This window comes from Hyperolius riggenbachi, chromosome 3 (assembly GCF_040937935.1).
Source record: "Hyperolius riggenbachi isolate aHypRig1 chromosome 3, aHypRig1.pri, whole genome shotgun sequence".
Taxonomy (NCBI): domain Eukaryota; kingdom Metazoa; phylum Chordata; class Amphibia; order Anura; family Hyperoliidae; genus Hyperolius; species Hyperolius riggenbachi.
Genome location: NC_090648.1, coordinates 193,780,303 through 193,797,213, shown reverse-complemented (window position 1 = coordinate 193,797,213; position 16,911 = coordinate 193,780,303). Strand labels below are relative to the sequence as shown.

Below are 16,911 nucleotides of genomic sequence, written 5' to 3'. Positions count from 1 at the left end.
CCATGATACATTTATAGGTGAGACTCTGAATTAAATAATAATCATTTAGGTCGATATCCCATTCATTTTATATATAATCCCAGACACATACTTCCTGTGGCTCTGCATATGGCCCTGTCAGAGCACTCTACCGCAGTCGGTTTTTTGCATTATGGTTATATGCGCCAGGAGCATCGCATGCCGCTGCAATGCAAAAAAAATAAGTGTAAAAAAGGCCTAAAGCAAATCTGTGGTACTTGCATATGGAGAGGAAAGTCTCTTGATACTATTGAGCCTTCTCTATCCCCTCTCAGTCCCCTCATTCCAGCGCTGTCCCCACTGCAGCTATGTCACCTCCTGGAGCCCTGGAAGTGCTCCCAAAGATGTGCAGCTCCATACTGCACACACGCAAGTGTGCACCTGCGCATGTGTAGTACAGAGCCATCCATCTTCAGGAGCACTTGGGGACATTAGTGCTCCCGAATAGGTCACCATTCTGTGTTTTGTTACCTTGACAAAGGGGACCCCACGGGGCCCCGAAACGAATCGTTGGTTTATGGAATGGCATGTGTCACTTTTTTGGAATTAAAACATTGAACTAGGTTCATCAAGAGTGTGCGGATTCTCTGGATCTTCTCTGCTCCCGAATAGGGGTTAACCGGACTGGAACGAGGGGGCAGGGAAGGCTCAATATGGTCTAGAGCAGGGGTCCCCAAACGTTTTGGGTCGATTGCTGGGTCAACATACTTCAGACTGCTGGGGGGCCGGAGTATACATAAGATGATGTAGAAATCTTTGCGGGCCAGACAGTGAAGCATACCCATGTGACAACCTGCAATTGGACAGCAGTGTCACCGACCTGAAGTGGAATTTGATTGGAAACCAGCGAATTACTGCTTTCTGACTTCCATGTGGATGGGTGGTGCCAGCACTGCTATTCTATATGCAGGCCACCAATATTTAAAGATGTAGCTGACCACATCTATAAGTAATACATTTTGTGTGTGGGGGCCGGTAAAAAGGCCTCAGGGGGCCACATTTGGCCCAGCCGGCCGTAGTTTGAGGACCACTGGTCTAGAGCCGTGTGTGTGTGGGGTTTTTTTTTGCCTCAGGTTTACTTTAAAGGAAAAATCACAGGGGGTTTCAGAATGTTCTTTTCTAACAGACAGCACCGTGGCGTAGTGCGTAGCGCTCGCACCTTGCAGCGCTGGTTCCCCCGTTCGGATCCCAGCCAGGTCAACATCTGCAAGGAGTTTGTATGTTCTCCCCGTGTCTGCTTGGGTTTCCTTCGGGCACTCCGGTTTCCCCCCACATCACAAAAACATAAGTTAATTGGCTTCCACCTAGGAATACACGTTACGTTTTTTGCGTTTGATTCTACGCGCGATCTATTAGTCATTCGATTTTCTGCTCGATTCACTTATCTTCCATTCATTTTTCTTATCTTTTTTCCATTCACTTCTATGAGAAATCGAGCAGAAAAGAATTGAGTGGAACATCAGACATGCCGGAATTTTATCAGCGAAGGCATCTATCGGAACGATTCTTTGCAAAAAACGTAACGTGTATTCCCAGCATCAATTGGCCATAGACTATGATACATACATAAACATATGACTGTGGTAGGGATTAGATTGTGAGCCCCCATGAGGGACAGTTGGTGAGAAGACCATATACTCTGTACAGCACTGCGTAATATATCGGCGCTATATAAATACTTAAATATAGCACCCAGCATTTTTTACAAGGCTTTAAAGGGAACAGAGAACTGTTTGAATTGGTCTCATCCTTGTTGGTATTGATTCTATTTTTATAACAGCCATAAACTACCAAGTAATTGTTAGAATCAAATTTCAGTAAAATTAATAGTTTTTTTACCCATCCTGTTTGAAATGTTTGCATACAAAAAAATAAAATCAAGAATGTGGCTAGCCTGTATGCGTGGAGTACATTTTGGTGAAGAAATAAAGGGCAGTGTTGCTAAGCTTGTCAAAGGAAAATCATTTGATCAGTCAGCAAGACCACATGACAAACAGCTGAGAAGAATTAGATGGACTTTTCAGTGAGAATGGCTTTTGTGAGTCTCGCAGCGTCTTGCAGACTCCTAAATCAGATGGTTTTTTTATGTGTTAATTTCCCTCCTTTTTTTCCAGCAGCACAGATCGGACTTCTGGATACTGATCTGTGGATGGATGAATAAGGACTTGTAAAAAGCTGAGTGTATCCAGGCCTTCGGACAAAAAAACCTACTCCTTTCCATCTAGCAAGGTATGACTTCTTGTACTTCATTTACATGTTTTTGCTTTCCTTCGTTCTGTAAATGAGATTACATTTTCTTTAGCGGAGTGTGCAGAGTCACAATTCTTTAAACATTTGATTACTTAATTGCTTTAAAATCCTTATAGGAATATCGATGTACCACTTTATCTTGTTCAGACTTTATTGAAGATGGCTGAAATCTTTCTAGCTTTGTACTAGCTATGTGACTGTGGATTCCCTCAGACAATGCACAATCAGAATTTGCTGACACTCCCAATAACTCCTTTTTTTTGTTAAACTTCCAATGGATTTCAGAGAGTTTGTTTATTGAATAGCGATGTGAATGGTGTCAGAATCCATTAACGTGATCTAATCTGCCAGATTGACCCCTCTATGGCTACCTTTAGGCAGGAACCACTTTCCTATGGGGCTGCTGCATTTTCAGGAAATATCTGCAAATGGTTCAATCGCAGACTAACATACATATCTTTTGGAAAAGTGCTTTAAAAGGAATCCTTTTTTTTCGGCAGGCACAAGTGTGATCCCTCCCTTAACGTGTGAAGCAAAAATAACGATCAAAACTGTTGCCATGAGCAACCAATCAGATTCTGATTGTTGCCCAGGGCAACTGCATCACTGTTGTGCTTGATTTCTGTGTTTGTCTTGCTGGATGATGTCCTTTATATTTGAATGACCTGGTTTTTGGCAAACGAAAAATATTTTACCCGGAGTCCTCCCATTCCAGTAGGATTACTTGAATTTTTACTGCTTAATTAACTGTGTGATTAACTGTGTTGAGCTTCTCTAATAATGCTGAATAATGTTCTGGTATGGGGTTTATGTATGTATGAAATTTTTTTTTTTTTTTCATAATTGAAACATACAGCTGCCAAATAGTTTTTAGTCAGTGGGCAACATATTTAACTATAGAATGTGATTTCTGTGCTGAACCCTTTTCTGAATGTTTTGTATATGGATAACTATGCATTTGCTAGATCTGTTGGTAGAACAATTCCTACAAACTATTCACAAGCAAATTGTACCTAATGGTGTTTTTCCTCTGATGGCCATACCTATAGTGAACCTCTTTCTATGGGTACAGCTGGCTATTATTTGAAGTGACCTGTATTTTTGGCACCAGAGCTCTCCTTGCGCTATAGTGCGCAGTGTATAGTCAACAGCTAGTTTCTATTCTACACCCCAACCAAAGCCCCCACATTGAATCATAAACCCCTTCCTCCATGAAAAACAAAAAGCTGCCACCCCTCCCCCCCAAATCTTCCTTCCACCCCAGACATATATTGCTATGACCTAGCAATACCCGCCAGAAGCATACAACCCACTACATCCTTGCCCTAACAAATGCCCCTCTCACCCACTGCCACAGAATACCTATCCCCAATATGAAGCATCAGCTACTACCAGCTCCCTGCTCACTGCCTTCCTCTCCTCTGCTTGGTGTAAGACAATTGTTCTGATGATGCAATCTGCAGAAAGGGCCACTGAGATCTGATACGCTAGAGAGCAGTGAGAATCCAGCCGTCCTCTGACCATATTGCTGTACAATTTAATGACTGCCATATATATCAACATTAGTCAACCACAACAAGTGCAAAGGCTTCACAATCAGTTTGTAAGCTTTTAAAGAATGGCACTGTGTAATATGTTGGTGTATTGTACCGTAAATAATGTATTATAATGTCCTGTCCCCTTAAAGTGGACCTGAACTCTTGAACAGGACAGAAGGAAAACAGAGCAATGCACCCTGTATGTATTTAGAGAGTTTAACCTGTCTAATCCCCCCCCCCCCCTCATCTATGATAAACACAAATTGTAATCTGATTTCTCCCCCGGGTCACCTTACTGCCACGGCAGATAAGCTCATTTGAACGCACAGGATGATAACAATATGTCTGCTTCCATGAAAGCAGGATGTAGAAACACTGCAGATTTATTGTAGGATTTGTATCAGATGTAACAAAGAAATGTTTTTTGTTTAAAGGTTATTATGCTGTTTTTTATCTTTTAGGCTGCTTTCACAGTAAGATGTTACAGGCACACGTTAGTGCAGCCTGTAACGCAGCCCACAGCATAGCAATGAAAAATCAATAGGCTTTTCACAGTGCCCATGTTTCGTTACATTGTAACGCTTCACGCTATTTCAAAGTGCTGCATGCTGTGCATTCTATGCGGCTAAGCCACGTTAGACTGTTTGTACATGCTCAGTAGTATTGGAGAAGGAGGTCTCCCCTCCTCCTCCTCGGCCAGGCACATGGCTAATTAATATTCACTGCACGGTGTGACGTGCAGTGTTTACTTCCTGGAGCGCCGCCCTGTGCGGCGATTGGCCGGTGGGACCACGTGATGCCGCATGCGTCCAAGAGTACGCATCACTGGACCTATGAAGATCCGCTTAACGCGGCTCGATCTGACGTCCAGCTTCTACCACACTATGCGTGGTTAGGTGCACGTTATGCGACCTTAACGTAGCATCTAACGCAACGTCTTCGTGTTAAAGTAGCCTTAGAGCAGAGAGGACGTTCTGAGTTCAGATCTGCTTTAAATGAATCTTCTAAGCTTCCTTATCTGGACATTTCCAGGAAGCTCAGGAATTGACCTAGAAAGTGTGACTGTAGGAATGCTGGCACATTGCAGCATGTCTGACAGCATGGCTGCTAATCGTTTTAAAGCTGCACTCTGAATGCACAATAGGGTTTCGCAATGCATTTTATAATAGCTGCTGGGTGTAAAAATTACATCTTTCAGAGCTCCACCTAGAGCTTTGGACAGAATAAGAAAGGGATAACCAATGTTTCTCTTCCTGATTCATTAGATTTCCCCTTATTTCCTGATTTGTGGCCCATGGTGGTTCTAATTTTACCTTGTGGTAAAATCCAAGCCATGTTAATCCCTGCCATGTGCTGATGAGGGCCTAAAGCCGAAACGGGCTGGGGTTGATGTAGCTATGTAATTTTTAAAGCTATAGGCTTGCTATATACCGGCGGTTCTGGATGCTTGCCTGGCTTACGGGGGGGGGGGGGCAAGAGTTCTCCTGTTTTAAGAAGGCAAATTTTACCAAGCATTGCTTATTATTAGGAGGACTTTTCGGTCTTTTTATTTATTTATTTTTTTTATCTCCCTATGCAGTCCTAGTGGTTTGGGTCACCCCGAGCTGCTTGGTTACTCTGTTCTACCTTGTGCACCGGCGTACCTACCAGTGATTCGACCCCATCAGCTGCAGGAGGGCCCGGGGCCGCTCTGGGGCCCGCTCACTGTGCGCAGGGGGAGCGCTGCCGCCTAACTGATTCTGGACCCCTCAGCAAGGTGCTCAACTGGCTGCAGCGTCTAATAGACGCTGCGCCAGTTTATTCCCCGCAGCCCCGCTCCAGCAGCCTGCATATTCCTCCGGCAGGCAGAGCAGGGCTATGGCAAGATGGCTGCCGAAGCCCTGCACTGGAGACTATTTGTGTCTCCAGTACAGGGCTTCGGGCACCATCTTGCCGTAGCCCTGCACTCTGCCTGTCAGCGCGGGAGATGTGCTGCAGTGCACAGGAGGATCGTTGGGGAGCTGCGCACCAGAGGCCGGGAAAGACTCCTGACAGGTAAGTGATTTGTTTGTTTTTTTGTTTTTTATTTTTTTTTCTGGTGTCTGCTGCCCACATTAGGATTTTCTAGTGTCTGCTGCCCACATTAGGATTTTCTGGTGTCTGCTGCCCCACATTACGATTTTCTGGTGAACTCTGCCCACATTACGATTTTCTGGCCCACATTACGATATTCTGGTGAACGCTGCTCACATTACAATTGTCTGGTGAATGCTGTCCACGTTACAATTTCCTGGTGACTGCTGCCCACGTTACAATTTTCTGGTGACTGCTGCCCACGTTACAGTTTTCTGGTAACTGCTGCCCACATTACGATTTTCTGGTGAACTCTGCCCACATTATGATTTTCTGGCCCACATTACGATTGTCTGGTGAAATGCTGCCCACTTTACAATTTACAGTGAAACGCTGCCCCAATACGATTATTTGGCACCTATGGGGGGGGGGGGGGGGCATCCAAATATTTGCAGGGGGGCCCAGTTAATTCTAGTTATGTCCCTGACCTTGTGGTAGGAAAGCAAACTTTAATGATGCTCACATGAATCAAGAAAACACAGATTACAGCCTGAAAGTTCAGAAAGTATATGTAGCAAATATGGTATCAATCAATAACACTTCTAACTTTAGTTTTCTCTAAGTAATAAAGATACAAAACATGGGGATTTTGGCACACTGGGGAGAAGCAGGCACCCATCCGGACAGAAGCTTTGCTTAGTCCCACAGATGTCATGTAACACATTTTAGGCAATAAATATTAGGCTGTAGACTTTGGAATATTTTGTCCTCCCTTGTTAAGGATACCATCATGAAAAAATGTAAAATCTATAGTACATTTTATTCATTTTGTAAGATGTTTTGTTCCAGTATAATTGAACTATCAATTACTTTTTTTTCCCTAAGTCTGTTGCAGTAGGAACATAGAATCAGGTTTTGGAATTGTCCATCTCTGCGTGGGGAATTATCAGGATTTCCTGTATGTACAAAAAAAACACTCTGGGCATGGCAGAGTCCAACTGCCAAAATAGCGGCACGCGATTAGACAGTTAGGCCTCGTTCACATCATTTAGCGCAGATGGCTGTGCGATTGGAACGCAACGCGTCCGATCGCACGCCATCTGCGCTCCTATGCTCTGCAGATCCCATTCATTACAATGAATGGGATCTGCGCTGCGATTCCCAAAAATGCGTGCAGCACGCGATAGCGCAATCGCGCTGCCACGCAGCGCATATGATGGGAACGGTAGAAGGGCTGTCTATGCCCTTCTACCGTTCTTGCGTGTCGCACACTATACGCGCTGCCAAAATGCGCACGGCAGCGCGTATAGTCTGAACGAGGCCTAAGGTCATGTCTACTGGTAGGAGAACTCATTGAGAAGCATGTGATTTATTTGATTAGATGATAGATTTGCAAAGCTCTCATATGCTTGTAATCACATCCTGCTGTAGCACATGATCATGATTCACAAATCAGAGACTTGCATTTCTATCACCTGACCCTAAAAGTAATTGAACAACAGTCACCAAACATGAAATGCCAAATGATGCAGCAATATGCCAAAAGTTGCAAATGTAGCCAGTATGACATCAAATAAAAGGGGCAAACATTACCTCCAACAAATGAAATGTGGCAAACTTTACCTCCCACACACTAGTAAATGTTATCTCTCACACATGAAATGCAGCAAACATGTGAAATGCGTCAAGCATTACCTCCAACCCTTGTGAAATGCACTATACATTACCCCACTTATATGAAAGGCAGCAAATGTCACCTCAGACATAATGCATGAAAAATTCCTCCTCACTGGGTGCTGTTGGGTGGGAGGGTGACACTGGGTCCTGCTATGTGGGAGGGTGACACTGGCCTTGGGCCCCTCCCCCAATCTGTATCTTCTGCTACCTGGGATGGGTAGTTAAAGACAGTGTCATAGGAATTTTACATGATTGTGTGCTCCTTCCCTCTGACCGCCTCGTTCTTGAATTATTGGGCCTACCTAACCAGCCCAAAATCGCATGACAGGTATTTTGTACCGTGTTTGCCTTGCACAGCTTTGTCTTGTGATGTATAACCTTGTTACGTCTGTCATCCTTTGTAGCATTGTATGCATTTGTCTAGTGCTGGGTAATATGTTGATTTTATAAGTACAATAAATAACAGGAAAAGTAATTTTATAGTGCGTTCACTCTGGAATAAATGTGTATATATTGTATGTATGCGCACACAAGGTTTTTAAATGTTAAAGCTTTGTTTTACTTTTTAAGGTTTTGGAACAAAGGTAGAAACCTTTTTAGAAACTTTTCATACATAATTCACATACTTTAACTATATGTTTATTGAACAAAATGTTCTCCATCATAATCGGTTAAGGCCCCGTTCACACTTGCGGTTCGAGTCCGCGGGGGTCCGGGTCCAGGGGCCGCAAAGAGACCGTACGGGTCTCTGCAGTGGCCACAAGTTGCCACCAGTTGCGGATCCGGAATGTATTAGTTCCGGCTACAATAAAGTAGCCGGAACTAGATACATTGCAGTGCCAGAAAGGCACCGCAAGCATGGGGGATACCGGCGTGTAGTCCGGGCCCCCCAAGTGGCATAGGACCGGTGCTGGAAGCATCCGGTCCTATTGCCAGTGTGATGAGAAACATCCGTTTTTCATTGCACAGCATGGCCGCATGTTCGGGTCAGGATCCGGCCCTGGTGCGCGGGCCGGATGATCCGGACCCGAAAATAGCGCATGTTGGAAAAGTGTCCGGATCCGATCCGGCTCCGTTCTGTACGGAACGGACGCATGTGAACGTCCGCATAGACTTTGCATTGCTATGCGGAACGTGCGTTCCGTTTCTACAGTATACGGTCCGGATCCGATCAGGCGAATCCGGACAGCGAACGCTAATGTGAACCAGGCCTAAGAGAATGTTTTGTGTGTTGTCTGTCATTATGACGACAATTAAAGGCTCTGTTCCCATCACCAATGCTGTAAGCTGCTGAAGACCTTGTGCATTGATGTGGGAGAATTAACAAGAATTAACAAGTTTTAATCATCCACATGCTGGATTTTGTTTTGCAATTTTTTTGTTTTTACTTTTTTGTTCATAAGATGTGTTTTTCAGAATTTGCAATATGTATTATAGTCCCTATCTGTTAAATTGATTGTAAGATCCTATCCCATACATAGACTGTAATGGAAGGTAGTACAAAAATTTGACATTCTGTACTTTATCAGAAAAAAACTGTATTCACTGAGAGAAAGACAGCCAAACGTTTGAGGATGTGGAACAGATGAGTATGAATGATGTAATTCATTAGGCCACACGCGCCATAGTATGGTACTCCTGTTTATGTGCAGTAGGAGACAGCACTTGGCAGATGATACCTCTGTATCTGGATTACACTTCTCCCTTCCTCTATCTTTTTGCCAAAAATCTCTGCTATTAGAACAGACTATAACTGTACAGATCTGCTGCATTTTAGTGGAGCATGCCTGATGTGGGATACTTTTTAAAGTAACAAACCTCTGCTTTTTGCAGCAAATGACTTTGTATAGCAAGATGGAGCTTTTCTAGGCAGTCTGTGTACAGATTCTAGGCCTTCTCTAAGAAGTGTATGGTGATGTCGGTTTTAGTCACTTTTGAAATTTCACGACTGGCTGCAAATTAAAATAGAAACAAACTGTTTTAAAACCTTACATTTTCAGTATAATTAATCTGCAGATGACTGATGACCGACCTTATTTTCATCAGGATTTGTAGCTGCTTTGAAAACTTTGTATACTGATCGTGGGGGAAGGAGTGTCTATAAATAAGCAGGAAGCAACCAGTACATCGATGTAAGGACTGGGGCTTGTGACATACCACATGCAATAATTCTGAAACAGGTCTTCATTGTATTCTCTTCCAATACACTGCAGTGCTTAATGTTTTATTACAAGGGTGTAGAACACTGTGGGAATACAGAATAAATTGGGTAGCTTTATTGCATCTCACTCCACATACTTTTTAGTTTTTGTTTTTTTAACACGGATTCTGCTATTTACGATTATGCATTGGGTGCTTGTGAATGATGGAGGGCAAGCATTTAGGCCTTCTGTGGAAGTCTTTCTAGCGTTCTTCTACAGTATGTATGTTTAGAACTCCTGTTCTATATAAGTTTAGTTGAATCAATCTATGTATATTTTCTGCCCCTAAGAAGAACCTAAATAACTATACCGATGTGACATGTCAATGCTATATTGTAGGGGCCAGCTCTGGAGGCCATTTCTAAAACTACAAGCACGCTTAAGATTTTCCTTGGCCGAAACAATCTAAATTATGTACATAGGTCACCTGACTCTGCTTACACCCACTTCAGTGATGCACCAAGATGGATTCCCACCTGTTGTTGTTCCTGTTAGAGCTTCATAGCTTGGGGTGCTGCTCACACATCCACTCCCTTCCCATTTCCATAAAGCAGAACACACTACTCATGTGGGTGCTGAGCAGCAAGTCTGTATAGTGGTAATCACTGCACTGCCATTCATAAGTTTGAGAACACTTCTGTCCCATCCTTTCTTCATTTTTATGTATTATTACATTTAAAACCAATGCCACCATAAATAAATCATACCTTTGTATTCTGACTGGGTTATGTTAGGATTGGTTATTTGTGCATAGTCATTGTATATATGTACAGCTCTGACTGAGCAGAGTCATGGAGTAGGCACAACTTAAATCTTAACACACTGTGCAAAATCTACATAATAGGCATATCCTGCAAACACTTGTAACCTAGTTACTTATACTAGGACTTCACATTTTACAAGTGTAACCAGAGATCCTGTTTCCTGTCACGGTCGGGTATGGGAGAATGAGCTGGCACTTGTTTAAATTCTGCTGGCAATAAAGTGTTTGAAAACATTTAGAATAAGGGTAAATTAGCCTCACGATATTAGTTGGGGGGGGGGGGGGTGCAGGCTATCGTTGTATGTGTTGCATCATACATGTAGGGTACACGGTGGTATCAGACTTATGATGATTTTTCACACTGAGAGATCCATATTCAGTAAAATAACCTGTATAAACCTGTAGCAGTTTAAATATAGAGTAGACACATGGAAATCAATATGACGGAGTTTATTGTATACTAAACTCAGATATCTCACTTTCATATATTCCGCATGCATTTATATTATCTATCTGTGGATTATAAATGGCTCTAATAGAGGAGACCTATGCCACTAGAGTTAATTTGGATTAAAACACACAGTGGGGCCCTACATTTTGAATACAATACTGACAGTGCAGAAAGTCCACTTTATACATATGTGCAAAGAAAAAAAAAAAACTAACTATGTACCCCATAAGTCTCAGAAATGTATGTAAGAAAGAAATACAGTAAAGAGAAAAGGAAAGGGAGAAAAAAAAAGAGTAGAGTGAAACATTGCCCGGAGCCATCCAAAGGAGTGCCTCGAATGCCATGGGGCCCATTATTAAGCATAGGTGTATCAATAATCACTCATGGTATAGTATGAGGTTAGTTCTCTTTGCAGAGTAATGCGTACTACTGGGTAATTTTTACATTTTAGTCAACCGGACCAAGTCTTCCAGTATTCCTCCGGTCTACTTTGTATGCATAAATTATACAATTATAATCTACTTATTGTATTTATAAAGCACCAACATATTATGCAGCGCTGAACATTAGTTTAGGTTACAGACAATATTTAGGGGGTGACATACAGCAAAATGACAATATATGAATACAAGAAAGACCAGATCATGCAGCACAGTATGAGTACAAGGTAATGCTTAGGCAGTCACTGGAGGGGAGCATGGGGATTAGGCAAGTTAGGTTCACTCAGATGCATAGCATGGGTTCACAGTAATGGAGGTGCATGATCAGGTTGGACACAAAAGGAGGACCCTGCCCAAAGGCTTACAATCTAGAGGGAGAGGTAAGGACACGAAAGGTAGGGGACCAGAGTTCAGCTGTGGGTTTAGAGCACTTGTGAGGGGTAGTAGGCCAGAGTGAAAAGGTGAATTTTGAGGGCTTTCTTGAAGATGTTGAAGGAAGGGGGCTGCCCTAATGGGGGGAGGTAGGGAGTTCCATAGTGTTGGAGCAGCTCTTGAGAAGTCCTGGAGGCGTGCATGGGACTGGGTGATGCGGGGGGGGGGGCGGGTTAAGCGAAGTTCATTGGAAGAGCGGAGTGAGCGGCTAGGTGTGTACCTCTGAGTAAGATTGGAAATGTAGGTTGGACAGGTTTTGTGGACAGATTTGTAGGTCAGACACAGTATCTTGAATCTGATTCTGGACTGGATAGGAAGCCAGTGGAGAGATTCAAGGAGGGGATCTGCCAAGGTGGAGCGATGGGGGCAGTGGATAATTCTGGCTGCCGCATTCATGATCGACTGAAGTGGGGCTTTTCGGGTCATAGGGAGACCAGACAGCAGAGCATTGCAGTAGTCCAGGCGGGAAATTATGAGGGCATGGATAAGGAGTTTGGTAGTGGCAGAGGTCAGGAAAGGGCGAATCTTACAGATGTTACGAAGGTAGAAGTTGCAGGACTTTGTGAGGTTTTGGATCTGGGGAGTGAAGGAGAGTGTGGAGTCCAGGGTGACACCCAGACAGCGGGCTTGAGAGGTAGGGCGAATGGTAGTGTAGTTAACAGTGACCTGCACATCTGGGAGGTTCATGGATGGCCGGGGTGGGAAGATCATAAATTCTGTTTTGTCTAGATTTAGTTTCAGGAACCTAGCGGACATCCAGGAGGAGATGGCTGATAGGCAGGAGGAGACCTTGTCCATGGTAGTGGTGGATATGTCAGGGGTGTGGAGGTAGATTTGGGTGTCATCTACATACAGATGATAGTTAAAACCCATGGAGGAGATAACCTTGCCAATGGAGGATGTGTATAGGGTGAACAGTAGGGGGCCAAGGACCGAACCTTATGGGACTCCCATCGAGAGGTGGTTGGGGGGTGTACGAGGACTCATTTAAGGTGGTCGTGAAGGAGCGGTTGGAGAGGTAGGATGAAAGCCAGGACAGGGCGAGATCGTGAATGCTCATGGACTGGAGGGACTGGAGGAGTAGGGGATGATCTACTGTGTCAAAAGCTGCTGAAGGTCAAGGAGGAGGAGAATGGAGTATTTACCTTCAGCTTTAGCTAAGGCAAGGTCATTGACCACTTTGGTGAAAGCAGTTTCGGTTGAGTGGGCAGGCCGAAATCCAGATTGCAGTGGGTCTAGCAGTGAGTTGGCATTGAGGTACTGGGTCAGGCGTTTGTGAACCAGCCGCTCAAGGAGTTTTGAGGCAAAGGAGAGGAGGGAGATAGGACGGTAGTTGGAGGGCAGCGAGGAGTCGAGGGAGGGTTTTACCTAGATGGGTGTCTTCCCTTTCTAGTCATCATAATTCATCTAGTCGCTATAATTCATCCAAGTACAGATGTATTTCCAGGTGTGTAGGCATTAGGCTGCCATACTTTTTGTATCTGACTATGCTATCAAGCTTGGCAAATGCTCAGTGCATCACTTAAGCTGAGGGGGTGGGGAGCACTTGCACCTTTTTTGCAGCCTGTGAAGTAAATGCAAATGATGGAATCCTCCTTTCATTTGCTTTCCTGCTATTTTCAAAACCATGCACTCTCCTCTTTAAAGGATACCCCAACTGAACTTTGACATAATGAGATAGACATGTGTATGTACAGTGCCTAGCACACAAATAACTATACGGTGTTCCTTTTTTTCTTTCTCTGCCTGAAATAGTTAAATATAAGGTATGCAAGTGGCTGACTCAGTCCTGACTCAGACAGGAAGTGACTACAGTGTGACCCTCACTGATAAGAAATTCCAACTATAAAACAATTTCCTAGCAGAAAATGGCTTCTGAGAGCAAGAAAGCGATATAAAAGAGGAATTTCTTATCAGTGAGGGTCACACTGTAGTCACTTCCTGTCTGAGTCAGGACTGAGTCAGCCACTTACATACCTGATATTTAACTCTTTCAGGCAGAGAAAGAAAAAAAGGAACACAGCATAGTTATTTGTGTGCTAGGCACTGTACATACACATGTCTGTCTCATCATGTCAAATTTCAGTTCGGGTATCCTTTAAAGGGAACCTAAACTGAGAGGAATATGGATGTTTCATTTTAAACAATACCAGTTGCCTGGCATTCCTGGTGATCTCTATGGCTGCAGTTGTGGCTGAATCACAACCCTAAAACAAGCATGCAGCTAATCCAGTCTGGCTTCAGTCAGAGCACCTGATCTGCATGCTTGTTCAGGGGCTGTGGCTAAAAGTATTAGAGACACAGGATCAGCAGGAGAGTCAGGCAACTGGTATTATTTTAAAAGGAAAAATCCATATCCTTCTCAGTTTAGATTCCCTTTAAGAAAGGGCTACGTTTTGTAAGGAAAGGTCCTTATCAAGCTCTTTACTGTGCCAGAAGTAGGGTTTTTCAGATTCAGGTCATTGCTATATTCAGCCTGCATATGGCTCTTCAAATTCAGTTTGGGTTGTTCCAAAAATCTTGTGATTTGAGTGTACAAATTTAGCATAGCTTTGAAGTCAGTGGTGCTGATGTTTGCAGGTAAATAATATAGTCCCCATACACAGGGCCCGATTTAAGAGTCATCAGGCAAAACATACAAAAAAAGCTTTACTCACCTGGGGCTTTCTCCAGCCCCCAGCAGCCGACTGTCCCACGCTGACCGCTCGTCTCTGCGCCGCAGTTCCGGGCTCCCCTCGAGGTCGGCCTTATTGCACCTGCGTGAATCGCTGCTGTCAAAAATGGCCACATTGCTCACGGCATACTGTGCAGACGCAGTAGTTCTGTACCTGCGCAGTATGCCACGGGCAACATGGCCATGATAGACTGCCCGCTTCACGTAGGTGCAGTAAGGACCTTGGCCTTTGCACTGTGCGGGGAGACCGGGACGGCAGTGGAGAGCGGAGTGGGCAGAGTGGGACAGTCGGCTGCAAGGGGCTGGAGAAAGCCCCAGGTGAGTAAAGTTGTTTTTTTTTTTTTTTTTTTTTTCTTCCCCTTCTTTTAACTCCTTTAAGCCAAGGCCACATAGGCCATGGCCTAGGACCCCACAGGATGAAGGGCAGGTGGGAAGAAAGCTATATAAGGGGGGCACAGGGTCTTGCATCTTATACTAGAGGAAAGGGGATGGGGGGGTTATCAGGCTATCTAAACTGGAGGGGGGGGGGGAGGATTTTCTGGCTACCTATACAGAGGTGGGGGGGGGAAAGGTCATCTGGCTACCTGTGCTGAGGGGTTGGCTGTGAGCAGTGACCTTGGGCGGTAAAAAGTACAAATCTGGCCCTGCCCATACATGCTAGAATCACCAGATTTGCTGGGTAGGTTTTAACGTTTTCAAAAGACTTTATAGTTTTTGAGAAAATAGATTTTAAAGTTACGGTTGGAATTTTTTTTTTTCTAAATGCAATTAAATGACAGATAATGACCTCAATTCACTAAGTTTATATCCTGTCTTTAATAACGTTCCTAGAGTGATCACCATGGTGATGAGGCATGTCTTATTCAGGAAACAATTTTACCTCAGGCAAACCTCAAGTTAACTCTTCTGTCTTTAAGTTAACTCTTAAATCCTTAAAATAACTCCAGAGTTAGACAGGCTGTTTATTAACTGCATGTGAAAATAACTACAGAGGAGGTAACTTAAAATGACCCAAACTAAAAATACAAGATTTCAGAAATCAAATCTATTTTCTAAATTATAATAGCCTTTTTTTCAGCTGCATGATGACAAATATAAAATATTTTACATTTATTGGAGAAACCCCTCCCTTCCTTTCAAATTGCCGGGACAGAATCCGGCAAACTGATGGAGTAGGTGGTGTCCAGCAAAGGAGGAATTGCTAATGGCTGCCACCTGTATAACCCTAGTTATGCAAAGAGGAGGGTGAAAAGCATGCACTGAAATGCTCATGGGTTTAAAGGAGTGTTTATTTATCTTTGTATGTGTCAGAGTGGTGCAACTAAATATTTTGAATTAAAAAAATGTTTGGTTTGGGTCCGCTTTAAGGAATGAAGAGATAAGATAACGCTCTTACTGTGTGGTGGTACGTTTTCTCTTGCCTTATCTCCAGCATGATCTTAGTAAATTGAGGCCAATGTATCTATCGGTAGTGCAAATTTACATGTATCAGAAGAAAGAGCAGTGAATTTCCTGCCCCCCCCCCCCCCTCTATCCCTTGTCAGCCATGCAGGCAAGTATAGCCAGAATGCAGAGCCTGGTTTGATTTGTGTATTTAAATTCACTTGTTCTGTCAGGAGCTTTAGAATGGAATGATGTTTACAGGATTCTAGTTTAGTGTATATACAATTTCCAAATATTTTCCACTTCTACCTCTCATACCCCAATTAAAGCAAACCTGAAGACGAAAATAAACTTATGAGGTAATGACTTGTATATGTAGTACAGCTAAGAAATAGAATATTAGTAGCAAAGAAGAGTCTCATATTTTCCAGTACAGGAAGAGTTAAACTTTGGTTGTTATCTATGCAAAAGAGCTTCTCTGAGCTCTTCGACCCAACTTTGGTCAAAGACGGTCCTGTTTACTGAAGTACTTAAACAACAAACAGTGAGAAACAGGTTAAGATTAGGGTTTACTGCAGGAGATTTCAAATGGTTTTATAGTTAAAAGTTTGTATCTGAAAATATGACAGAATTGTTTAATGTTATTTAAAACAAAAAACAAAGCTATGTAACTTAAAATAAAAATAATTGACCCTTTTCTGTGCTACTAATGGTTTATTCATTATCTATACAACATATACAAATCATTATATAGTCTTTTATTTTTTTTTATTTTTATTTTTTTTACTTTCTCGGGTTTGCTTTAAGGTAAACATAACATATTTGAAATAAAGCAACACTTTTAAAATACCTCGTTCTATGGCCTAAAATTGTTGGTACATGACTCTTGTCAACATGTCTGTCTCGACAAACACTCGGTTCTTTTGTTATTTTCTACCGAGTTCTGTTCACCAGGTAACACGCTCACAGGGAGAGATCAAACTACATTTTTGCGCTATTAAAAGTAGAATAAAAAATGTGGAGTCCCCCCTC

At 43.1% G+C, this 16,911-nt stretch overlaps 1 protein-coding gene across 5 annotated transcripts in view; it reads left to right on the top strand.

Annotated features, from left to right (window-relative positions):
* RAB27A (RAB27A, member RAS oncogene family) overlaps positions 1 to 16,911 on the top strand; it is a 138,498-nt gene that overhangs the window by 55,596 nt on the left and 65,991 nt on the right. For 2 of the 5 annotated variants that reach the window (XM_068275487.1, XM_068275481.1), the window contains exon 2: positions 2,133 to 2,247. The gene's annotated coding sequence lies outside the window, so the exon portion shown is untranslated. Of the gene's footprint in view, positions 1 to 2,037; positions 2,057 to 2,132; positions 2,248 to 2,962; positions 2,983 to 16,911 lie in introns of those variants that run through there. The other 3 variants (XM_068275483.1, XM_068275482.1, XM_068275486.1) reach the window with 3 other exon arrangements.